This window comes from Parambassis ranga, chromosome 21 (genome assembly GCF_900634625.1).
Source record: "Parambassis ranga chromosome 21, fParRan2.1, whole genome shotgun sequence".
NCBI lineage: Eukaryota > Metazoa > Chordata > Actinopteri > Ambassidae > Parambassis > Parambassis ranga.
The window spans coordinates 18,885,872-18,899,241 of NC_041041.1; positions in this window are offsets into that span (position 1 = coordinate 18,885,872).

The following is a 13,370-nucleotide window of genomic DNA, read 5'->3' on the forward strand; positions in this document are numbered from 1 at the left end:
ACCTGGAGACCTAACATGTCTCTGCTCCTCTACATTGTAGCTGTATTTGCAAATGCAAACACGTAAAAAGTGCTTACACCAACAGAAATGCAAACGCTACCCGGAATGCTTCCATTACTAGACTACAGCTTACTCTGGCAACCGTGCTACACAAAAAAGGTTGCACGAGCTGACACGCAGACTGCCACAAACTCAGTTTTTGTCAGTTCACATTCAAATGCGAATATAGCGTTTTCCAAAATCTCCACTTTTGTGCTGGAGAAACAAGTTACTTTATGTTACCCTTAAAATCCTGCCCTAATTGTTTTCACCTGTGTGTTAACCCTTGTGCTCCCCTTTGTCTTTGTTAGTTTGTGTTTTGGTTTCTCTGCTGCCACCTGTTGTTTCCTGTGTCTTCATTGTCTGCAGCATGCAGTTTCTCTAGGTTTTATTCCTTTGACCTTTTGTTTAATACTTTGTAAGTTTCAATCTCTTTTTGGTCCTTTTATTTGTTTTGGTCTTAGCAGTCTGAATTTGGGTCTTTCCTTCCTGAACTCAAACTTACCAACTAATATAGTTTCACCTGCTATATTTCTAATTTATTTCATATGAGTTAATAATCCAAACGTCATAGTAAAGTCTTTCTTCTTCTCACCTCCCTTCATGTCTTTGTCTTTTTTGTGCTCTGCCTGTTTCTATCTTACATTCCCTGTCTGCTTACAAGACAATATCTGTGCATTTACTCACACAGAGAACATTTAGAACTGATGGAGTCACCTCAGAGTCATTATTCCTTCATGAGTGCACAAAAAGAACAGCTCTATAACCTCTCTGTCTGTTCTCACATTGCAGCATCTTTCATTTGTTCTTGGTGACTTCTTGTACTTTTGCGTTGACCTTGTCTTGTTGGATTCCTGCATTTTTCATCTTTATGTCAATAAAGCTTAATTTCCATTTGTTAAATACTTTTTGTGGGTCATTGTTTGGGCCCACTCCTACCGTGATGTGCAAAGTTTAAGGTTTTATCAGAATAGGAATCTGTTCAATAAATGGCTTTCAGCCTCTGACATTCAGACATTTTTCCAAAAACTGTTTCAAAGACTACAAGCTAACTCTGCTAAAGTTACTTTAATACAAACACTCTGCTGTTGTTAGTGATGTCTGTTTTTCTCTGTCTGTTACTGTTTACAGTGATGTGAAAAGCTGATGGACAAAGTGTCCACCTCCATCTGAAGGACCAGGGATAACAACAATGTGCCCATTTCTTCAGAGAAGATTTGAAGCACTCCTGACATCCATCCTGTGGCAGTTCCTGCATTAACACACTGCGTTAACACACGTGTTTCTGCTTGTACGTCGTACAAAAAACACAACAACGGCACACATTTGCAAACTGTTCCTGCCAACATTAGAAACTATGTGGCTGTGCCTGCCGTAGGTCGTCCCAAGCTTACATGGGAACTTACCAGTCAACAGTCTGCCATGCTGGACCCTTTGTAAGCCCTTTTGAACAGGTTTTAGTGGGTTAAATGAGGATAGTTGAGCTATGAGGAGACTCTGATGTGTCCTGATTGATGCAAAATGTATACTGAAAGGGCTGCCTCACTCAGTGTTTCATTGCATTAAAAAGCATTTAAAAATGTAGGCCAGTTTAGTGATTTGGAACCATTTTGTGTTCCATGCTGCTGTGTATCATGTTGCTTGCACACATATATTAAAAAAAACATACAATAAATACCATTTATTTTGTTGAGATTGAAAAAGAGAACAGGAAAAGGGGAAGGTAAAGTTACAACTTGATTGAACAAATTAGTTCCTCCATTTTTGCAGCAGCAGAGCTTGGAAATATTTCAAAACAGTATCAGAATTATGACTGAATGTAAAGTAATGCATTCATTATCTGTGCCACCAAAGCCCTGATTGTCAAAACCTCATTTCTGAAACAGTTTTTTCGGTTATTTTAGTGTGATTGTGTTTGTTTTGATTGTTTCCCTTGATATCCTCAGTTCCTGGTTGTTCTGTTATTTTTGCATTCCATGGTTTGTTTAGTCCCATTCTCCTGGTGTATCCTTGTCACTTTTACTTCCTCTTGTTTTTTATCTCCTTCTTGATTACCTGCCCCGGCCTAATGTGTTTCACCTGTGTCTCATTGTCTTCAGGTTAACATGTGTCACAGATGTTGTGGGAAAAACAGAAAAGGATCAGTCAGTCTGCTGTTGAAAAGTGTTCAAACAAATGATATTAGGCTAACTTGGTATCAGGAAAGTCAGCTCCCTTCATTTCAACCATAAAACAAGAATTAATTCTGTTAAACATCTAATGCAGCATGTTCAGGATAGCAAAATATAACAATTTTATTTTTACTGATGTTTCTCTCTGCCTACAACTGTTAAGCTGCTGCAACAGGTTAATTTGGGGGATCGATAAATCCTATTTGATCTCTTATCATATCTTAATAACAATTGCCTTATTCCAGCTACATCTACAAACAGCATAAACAGTTGCCATTATCAGCTGTTCACGAATGAGTGCACCACAGTGACTGTGTTACCACATTTAGGTGTGCGGGTGCACTCAAAAATTACACGATTTATCCATAATGCAAAATAAAAAACGTGATGACATAGGCATTTCACCCCATTAACTTATCCCTAAAGTCAATTTGCCATAAATAATTCACTGAAAGTTGGGTTGTCAATTTATCATTTATCTCTATATTATAACAACAACTTAAATGAGTCTTTGTCAGGATAAAAAATAACACGTAAAATAACAAACAAGCTAAATTGTTTGTTATTTTACAAATGTATATTGACTATAAAAAGTAGTGGCGATGGCCCAGAGACTTCAGTCTGAGCTATAGCTGAAGGTAACGAGGAGATTTAAGGGTGATGGTGGATGGCTGTGCTGAGAAGTCTAAGCTTACATGCACATTAAAAAAATAGGACTGTTATGTTTGATTATGCATTGTTCTTCAGACCATTTCGGGCCTGAGCAATTAAACACATCACAGCAAAATCCAGTCAATCCTTGCAGTGAGACACCACAAAACAGCACAGCATAACAGTAAGTTATGTTTATATTAATTTGTTTGTTTGTTTGTCTGGTTTATAGTTTGTTTGTAGTTATGATTTGGAGTATTTTTTTTATTTGAAACAGGTGTATTTGTATCTTGTTTTTCAGTTTTACAAGAAAGCTGTCTACCTAAAGTACACTTCCTGCAACGGCGAGGAGAGCAGAACTGTTATTTAATGTCCACATCTCTCCTTGTACACTCATATGCACAACACTTGTTGTGCCTTGGATGCCTTTAGAGAAACAGATCATTGAATTTGCTGAAATGTGTCTTTGGTGTGTGACCATATTATAGTGGATGTTAGAATTAGTCTTTCAGCAAAATTAATTTAAGAGGGATGGCTTTTTTGCATCATTTCTTTCTTTCAACTTGAAATAGGATAATTATTATTATGTCTTGCTTTTTGTCCACATAATAAAGCTGTTTCCTTATAATGTTTATAAAGTTTGCTTCTAGACAGTGTAGGATAAATCAAGAAGTTTAATACATCCAACACAAACAACTACTTTTTATTGCTTTCCATTGAAGCAACCAGTAATTACAGACTGAACAGAATAGCATTAAAGCTCAAAATACTGCAGAGGGTTGTGTCTTGTGTGACTAATTCTATGCTTAAGTTATAAGGCGGGCCAATATGTTGTTGTTAAACTGTCCTTTCTTATAATAGATGTTCCTTCCTCTCGTGTGTGCTAGCAGGCAAGACTTGCATAAAAATCTGCCTGCAGATAAATTGTTGTTCACCTACTTTTCCTTTTTTTCAGCTATATTTGAGCTGTAATCACATCTCCTATGTTATGTTTTCTCTCCGTCCGCCTCTTGTCTTAGCGTGCATGATGTTTTCATGCGCTCCACGTGTTTCCTGTTTTCCCATTTCTTAGCTGAGCTTGTTTTTAAATCAGTACCTCCAAGAACTAATCTACATACTGCTTCACAGGCAAGTTCATTTATGTATTTATTTATTTATTTTTTTACTCTGACAGATTCCAGTCAGCGATCTGGCCTGCAGCAATGTTTAAAGTTTTTATGTGCAACATGTACAATTAAAGAGCTTTCTCGAGGATACAGTTACTGATGAGCAAAATGGGTAATGGCTGAATATTGTAATTTGAATTTTTTTTCTGCAGTTTACTAATGATTTGTTTGTTTTTTCCATGAATATGCAATTTTTGCATTCATATGCACCCATCATCCCGTAACATGTATCTCAGTGGGATGCTCAGTCTATGCATGTGTCGTGTGTTTAGTCCATCCGAGCAGAAAATAACACAAAGGGTTTGCTTTGGTATGCAAAAAGAATGCATTGTGCATAAATCAAAATACATTTAAATAAACAGCATATACTCTTTCACCAACACTGGACATTGCTACAGAGGAGGCACTACAGATGAACGGAAATGTAAATGTAAGTAATTTGAAATTAATTTAATTCAGAAACTGTGATTCACTACTGCAACTCTTGGACACATTGTGCAAGGACTGTCTCATAAACCCTGTTCACACTGAGAAAGACTAGAATAGGAATAAATCCGGATATTCTTTAAGCTGGGTATGTTCAGACCTATTTTCAAATACCACACATGCATGTCCAGATTAACCCGGCTTATTTGTTGTCCTCCGAACCGCTCGGTGACGCCTCATAAAATTCAGTGTACGATCAAGTGGTCGGACAGCGTGCGTGCATGCATGCGTCATGCAAATTTAATTTTTGGTTAGTTTTTCGGTTCAAAAAGCAGTTTATTCCTTTGTAGCTCTGTCGAAAAATGAACTCAGGGCAAAGCGGTCATAGTTTGACTGTTGTTTACACAAGGCTTATGTATGTGACAGACACTGTCCCTGTGAACCTGGAAGTATGATGTCACTAGCGGGATTCGCTAGCCGGATTTGCCTACAGACCTGAGCCAGATTTAAGTCAATTTGCAATGATCCACCACGAGAGGTGGATCGTTGTTCAGACTCAGAAAAATATATATCCTGATCTAGTCAGATTGATTTCCTCAGTGTGAACAGGGTCATATATGTGGCTCAATCAATCAAAATCAGCAAAGACACTATTGTCACAAGAAGGTGCAAACTAGCCACTACGTTCTAGTGACTAGATCGTGCAGTATATACACTATATTAATCAAAACAGTGTGTTTGTGGTTGGACCTTGTCCTGATAAAGAGGACTGATTTCATGTCTACTTAGTTGGAAATGATTCATCATCACACTGTGTACTCACCAAAAATGTGCAAAAATGAATCATGACATATTTTAACTGGGGGCCTACGAACAATGTAACAAGTGAAGTCAAGAACAGAGATTGTTTTGTTTGTATTTTTGCGTTGTTGTTGCTGTGTTTGTGTTCCCACTTTAATTAATTAATTACCTCTTTGGATTACATGTACAAGTGTACAGAGAGCCAGTACAACAGACTCTAAGGACATTTTCCTCTTCAGAAAGGAACCAGGTGCAGCAATGACAACTTTTCATTGTTAGGCCAGCATCTGGGTTGGTTAGACAGAGTGCAATATTCACTGAAAGTACTTTATCAACAAAACTTGATCTACCAGGACTTTTTTTTTCACTTCAAATACTAACATGAAATGTTTTAAAAGTGCACACAGTGCCACACAGTGACAGCCATTATAATTTACTTCCTGTTTTATTCTGTCATTTCAGTGTCCTTGTATTTATGGTTTATTTTGACTTCCTGCTCAACTTTTTTTTCTCTTTCTCCCTTTCAATTGTTTGTTGCAGCCTAATATAATTCAAAGTATGTGTGCGCTTTTTCTTTTTCTAAGTTTGTGCATTATGTTGGTAGATGACTTATGTTTTACTTGCTGATGTTTACATCTACTGTGATTGGCTGCCACATTCTCACACTCTGTTTCTACCTGTCTCTCATTACCCTTACCTGCTGTATTTAGTCCATGTGCTTCCCCAGTCAGTTTTCCAAACTTCTCTCTCTTTATCTCTCCCTCACACACATGTGCACACACACACACAAACACTTTCACAATACAGCACTCACAATGTTTTGTGGCATTTTTCTCAGCTAACGTAGAGAAGATTGAAGCAAGGCGTCTGGACTTGTAGAGTTTTCTAGAAGACGTTTCGCTGCTCATCCAAGCAGCTTCATCAGTTCTAACTGTGATGTTCTGGCAGCCAGAACATCACAGTTAGCCACTACCTTCCCATTACCTTCCCATCTGTGCATTTGGTGTTTCATTAGAGACGTGTATGTTTCCTGTGTTTTTTTTGTTTTTGTTTTTTTTTTTTGTAGGGAGCTATTTATATGTCTTGATATATTCAAAGTTCTATTTAAACACAAATGTAGCTCTTAGTGTAAGTTTAATCAGGAAGACTCTGTTTCCTATCATTCACCATTTATCCCTATCAGCTTCCTAATCATTCGCCCTCTATCCCTCACTCCTCTGCTCCCCCTCTTTTCCGCTCTCTTAGTCAGGTGCCTAATAAAAAGCACCTCCCTCACCAATCAGCTGTGGCTTTCCATCCCTCTCCTGACCAATCACAGCTTAGCACGAAATTTAAAAGTCTTCGTCTCTTCTCCAGCTGTCTTCTGATCGAACCCGGCAACCCTCCTCCACCCCAAGCACCACCAGATCCACGCCAGTTCAGGCCTCCTATCTCCTGCCCTCCAGCTCTCCACCACCACCAGGTCTAGACCCAGGGGGGATCTTCTGATCCAGCGGCCTCTCCTCTTGCATTTTCCCCCCTTTTCAGATGTGGTCTTCACGACGGGGTCTAGGACGCCAATGCACATTCAAACTTTGTACTTAATAAATATTTCTCATTCAGTTCGCCGAGTCTCTCATGATTAATATAAGTATAACGCTGACTGTTGTTGTAGATGTGTGTTGATTTGTGAATCTTTTTTTTTTATCAAAAACAAAGATAGTACTAATACAGAAGTAGTGTGTAGTTCCCAGCAAGACAATAAAAATAAAATAGAATCATTGCCACACTGAAGTTTATGGAAAGCTCTTACTCTATTCACTCAACTAACTGCAACGTATTCACTAAGTGCATAAAAATCTCATCTTGAGGACAACAATGAGACTTTTACATAAAGTCCTAAAAGGCAGTATTAGCTTGGGCTAAAGGTGAGGTTGAGCATAACACCATTTACTCGAGGTTTTACTGCATTCATTCTTTATATAACCACAAATGATTGTTTGCACTTACTAAAAAAAGTATCCCTATTTTTCTTGTATGTGGTACAATTATTGTTAACCCCTAGTTTGGTCCCCATTGAGTTATATCCCTTTACAGCTGCCCCCCCCCCCCTTAGCAGATAAGGATAAGGCTGGTTCAGGGTCCTGTTCAACCATCTGTTAGCCTGTTTCTGATTTGTTGTCTCCATCCGCCTATCCACAACTGCACATTTTAGCAGTGAGGCTACTGGTCCGATTGTTACATAGATGATTGATATATATTAGATTTACTTTATTAATCCCCATAGGGAAATTGGGTTGTAGTAACAGCAGCATATATCAAAGGACATTAAATACAATGTATACAGGAAAAAAATCTTATATACATACATAGCAGCAGACAACCGAACATAACACAGTTTATCACACTTGAGATGACGCATTAGTCCAAGTTGGTGAGAACAGCTCTGACAGTTATAGAATAGTTAGTTGTCTGGCAACTAAAACACATGCTGTCGATCATGGTTTAGCTTACATAGTTTACTAGTCCATCTGGCTCTTATGCTCACAAACAAATGGCACATTTGCTCAATTCTCACGTTCTCCAAAAATAACACATGTTCACATTTTACCTGGATATCCACCAAAGAAATGTAAAACAGTTACTAAAAGTCTACAAAAAGAGGAGTGGATGGTGGTTTGGCTTCAGGGGACTACAATGTGCTGAATTAAGTACCACTGTGTACTGATGATACTTTACACAACCACTTCTTCTGAAGTAGAAAGTTTATAGATATACACTATGAAATATTTGACTAATGGTTCGTGTGTGTTGTGGCTTTCAAAATACATTTATTTTTTTGTTTTTTGCTGAAGGGAGGTTTCTCCAGAGTACAATTACACACATAGTGCAACAGCTGCAACAATAAATAATAAAAACATTTCCTTCAGATACAATAGGACCTTCACACCACTTTGTGCTCGGGCCCTAATTGTCCAACATGGAGACCGAATCTAACAAAAGATCTGCATTGTTAAATAACAAACTACAGAGCTGTTACAATTCATAAACCGAAAACATACTTTTACTTTCTGAGCTGAAAAATAGTGTTGGAGCATCGTTCCAATGTGCTCTGACAGCACCACGAGTGCTTTACTTTAACCAACCACAACTAATATGCTAATAATTATAATAAATATATATAAATAATAAATATGTATCATTTTATTTGTATGTTTCAAACTATGGGGCACATGCTTATATGTGCAGTCCACACATCACCATTCTCTGAATATGAAATACTCATCAGCCTTCTGCTCATCTAGTCACATTATTTGTAAGGTTGTGTTATGATCCCTTGTTTTGCTGTCTTGGTTTTTATTGTGTGTGTCTGTCTGTTTTACTTCCTCTTTGTGTCCACCTGTGTCTTGTGTATTTGAGTCATCCCTGTTTGCTTCCAGTGATGTTCTTGTGTTGCCCGTTTGTTCTGTGGATTCCCTGTGTTAAGTTTTTCACTCCTTAGTTAGTATTTTATTTTTAGATATTTGGGTTCTTGTTGCTTTATTAAAGCTCACTTTCAGTTGGACTTGTTGATTTTGTTGTGTCTGTGTTTGGGCCCTCACACAACAGGTTGCAATATTGACATTTTGACATTGTTTCCTGTTTTCCTGTCCCATTCGTTTAAATACATGTCATGATCATATATACTAGTTGAACTATCCCTGAGTCTGCTCTGAAAGGAGCTCAAACCCTTGCTATCAGGTGGTCTTGGTCTGTTTTTTTTATATATATACACATTATGGTTACCGTTCTCACTTCTTTAACTGAACCATATGGCGCAATCAGACCAACCCCAGTTGTTAACACATTAAATGTGAACGGTAAGAGGAGGGTGTTATTTGTTCTCAGTCAGTGGAGTGCATTACTGATCTACCATTAAGCAGCACTGTCTTTTGTCAAATTTGTCCCTTTGCCAGCATAATTTCATGCTAATGTGCTTTCTTGGTTAATTAGCAGTTGTAGTGATGGTGTTCATACATCATATATACATTATATTCATGTCACAGTGGCACATATTAGAATGTCATTGGCAAATGTGTTCTATGACTCGGCTGGTGTATTAGGCTGAGTGTGATGTATCATGTGCATAACAAGTATTGTTTGGCAGCGGTACTTCTGTTTCCCAGAGTGAATGCTATTGGTGTACTGATGTATTTATTGACAATTTAATTCATGTTAGAGCTTGTTTGCTAAAAGGAGGACATATTTATTTTACTGCACGGTGCCCAGTGGATTTTATTTTGGTTATTGTAATTGTTATGCTTAGGCTTCAAATTGTTTACTAATGACTGTTTGTTCTGTTATTTTAGACTCACTCACTCACTCACTCACTCTTGTGTGTACCTTGTGTGTTTTTTTGAGTGTGGGTGCTTTGCTTTTCATTTCTGTGGCTACAATTAAGGAACAAACAGCAAGGGAGAGCCAATGAGGCTGTCTTCTGACATGAAGAGGAGAGAGAGTGGTAAAAAATAAGGGGGGGGTATAAACAAAGCATGACTGTACGGAAGATAACAACCTACTCTTCCATTAAAGTACACATATAACCATGTTGCTGGAGCTCTTGCTTCTTCACCCTGCTAATTAAAGTAGCTAATATCCCTGATCCTAATTAGACATGAAATAAACAGCCTATCATGAATAATTAGAGGTTAAATTATGTTTTTTCCTCTTTATGGGTTATTTTTTTAAGAGTTTGCTCCAAATGCATACACAAACAGAAGTGCATAACACTGACGCATAGTATCTCCTATTATCCACAGCACACTCCAACTGACCAAAATGTCAGTGTGTTAGGTCTTGTATCCAGGCCAGTTATAAGACTGTCTTCCTGTGTCTTGCTGATTTTGAGGCAGATCCACACCGATTTCTTCCAGAATTTGTGACCATGCATGAAAAATGGGTCCAACACTTCCAAGAGAAGATCTGAGACCCCATGATGATAAACAACATCACTGATTGCCACGCTGCTGTTATCAGAGCAAGCAGAAACCCTCCGGTTTAGAAAATGAAGCCAATGCAGAAGTGACTGCCATTTCCTCTACTCTGGTTCTTAAAGTCAGTCATATTCAAATGTCAAACATGTTCACAGCCTGGTTTTTATGAATTGATTAATACTTTAGGTGCAGACTCCCCAATGCATTCATGAATCCTTCAAACGTCTGTCAGTTTCCTTGTTGCGGTGCAATTCACAGCTAGAGTGGTGGAGGCAGGTTTCTTTCTTCTCATTGATTGTTTAGTTTCTGCCACTTTCTGTTTCAGTAAACAATGGCGACAGAGAGAGAGCGTATCATGTTTTTTTTTTTTGGAATGTCCTTGTCGTCCATTATCGCATCTATAGTTGTTGTGGCCCCTGGTATTTTCTGTGTGTGTTATCTGTGTTTTCTCCCCTTTGTCATTCCCTTAACTCTTTGCGGAGAACAGAAAAAGAATAAGAACAGCTGGCCAAGCTAGAGTTTCTCCTCATTGGCACAACTGCTCATCTTGCAGGCACCCACCGCCAACCTCTTTAGACCAGAAGACTTAAGACTCCTAAACAGGGCAGCCTCTGTTTCCAGGATTTGCTCTGCCTCGGTCGCACCAAAAAAGTCAGTTGATGCTTTGTCTCCTGTTGTTGATGATAAGACCTCCATTACACAGTGTCTGGAGACATGCATATTCCTTTGTTCTATGCCGAAGCCAGCACATTTCTTACAGAGGGTAATTATAAGCTATCTTGCACGCACACATTCTGTAATACAGTTTAAATGCAATGCATTGCTAAGGGCATGGTAACTTATGATTGGTAATATGTATATGTCTCATGACAGCTCACCATCACTCTGCCTAGGCTATGTAGAGAACAATTTGGTTTAAACATTTTGAATCAGAATCAATTGATGGCACATTTTCAGATGGAATATAAAACACTAACTCAAAATGTAGTTTTTGAAAACATTAAACATTTATTAACAGTTAACAGGAAGGAAGTCAAGAAAGAGGGAAAAAAGACATAAATCAAAGAGACACAACAAGCATCACAGAGGAAAACAGCCAAAAGTATTTAGCGCATGAACAAACAAGATTAAAAACAATCCTTTCAAGTCAAGTTTTTAGAGCTTTTGGTGGAGCAGGAGAGGCACGTGTATGATCAGGGGGTCTTTGTGTTTGTGTGTGTGTGACGAGCACTGCATCCAATGCACAAACATGCACCCACAAGGCAGACACAAAAACAGTAAAGCCACCACCAAAATGTACCGGTAGTCCTTTTCAGAGCTAATTGTCCTGTTGATTTACTGAGCTCCGCTTTTAAAAATCACTCAAATTTTACATTCAGTTTTGCTCTATGGCAGGTTTTCTCTTTACAAAGAACACGACTGACTGCACGAGAAAGCACATTACAGCAATTTTACCATAGCATAAACAGCATTCATCAGCAATGTGCATCATCCAATTCACTGTACCGTAGAATGTAATCAAGTGATTAGGAGGTTAATAAACTCCTGCAAATAGATTACAGAGACACTGGGCTCTGTTTTCCTGAAGTTGAAATTGCTCATGATGAAACTAAACTGACGAAGTTTCTGATGGTTTTTCTGTGGGAGTTAGCAGAATTTCAGGGAGGTTTTTGTGAGAACAATAGGTGGGACTCAAATGTAGGACTCATGGGTTAGAGTAAGAGCATATCAGTCAAATAAAAAAGTAAATAAATAAAAGCAAACCAAGCAGATGAGAGTCAGACAGACTCTTGGACAAAGCTAGAAAAGGTCAAAACCCAAAGGAGAATGCACAAGAGAAAGATGCTAGGAAACATTTGAAATCTAAAGCACAAGGGGCAGCAACGAGTGATATATAAGAATGAATGAATGAATATGTGTTGCCTCACCCTCTCTAGCTCCTTGCTGTTGTGAACCACTTCTGCCCTTACTATTATATTATTATTATACTTGCTATAAATGCTTATAACAGCCAGAGAAAAATGACCCTTAGATAGGCTATTGTTGTGCCATGCACTTATGGTGTTTTGTTGAGCAGGTTTTGTTACAAGGATAGTAAAGTTGGATTCACCAATACTTACATGAGTATCAGCTCTTATTCAAGGACAAAGGAAAAAAGATTTCAAGGGTAAAAACATCACAGCAGGTTCTCTTGTTAAGAGGTGCATGGAGAGCCGGGTTTGTCAGTATTACAGTACTTGATGTGTTTCTATGCAGAACATAGATGTCCACTCAAAGGGCATATATGTGCTGCCTGAGTTATGGTTCTGATGGAAGGATGATGTCCTTCTAAGTGGCCTAGCTTATGTCCAGCAGGACTAAGCAGGTGGCATTGTGCTTGCCACCCTTATCCCTGGCAATCCTCCAGAAGTCCCTGATACTCAGCCAGATTCTTCTCAAAAGCCTCCTTTATACCATCTTCCCCGGGCACTGTGAGTTAGTTTAGGGCAAGTTATTTTGAAACACAATGACATTTTGCAGAGATATGTACTGGAAAGCCATGTTTACTATTATCTGCCCGTCCTGTGTGGTAAAGAATAGATCTGTAACGACTATTGACTTTGGCTCCAGCTATTCTCCTGCTTTGGCCAGGTATACTTTCTAGTGATGAGTGCTTGTTGCTATGGTGGCGAGCAACTGCCTTCAACAACAGCTGGTCAGGGTGGTCCATCTCCCATATCAGAGGAGACGTAGGTTGATGTACATTCAAACCTATTATATCTGCTTCACTTGAAGCAAAATAAAAAAATAATTTTATATATTTCTCATGACACACTTTTTTCCAGACAGTGTTCTGACTGCACCACCCTACACAGGCTTGTAACAAGATTAAAGGAGGTGTTGCTTTGGGACGTGTACACTTTGACGAGAACACGTGTTACACTTTGACATATATGGGTACAAAAAAAGACAAATATGATGAGACATCAAATGTGATGACTTTGATGAATGACTTTGCATTGTCTGTATCCTAAAACTAAATCCAGCTGCAGGAAAATAGAACCCAGTGTTTACAACAGAGTTAAGGACTATTTGAAGGAAATGGCATACAGTAATCTGCTTTGTAGTCAAATTCAAGAACAAACACTTTCTTTTTTTTCCACACTTATCTTGCTGCTGCTGTC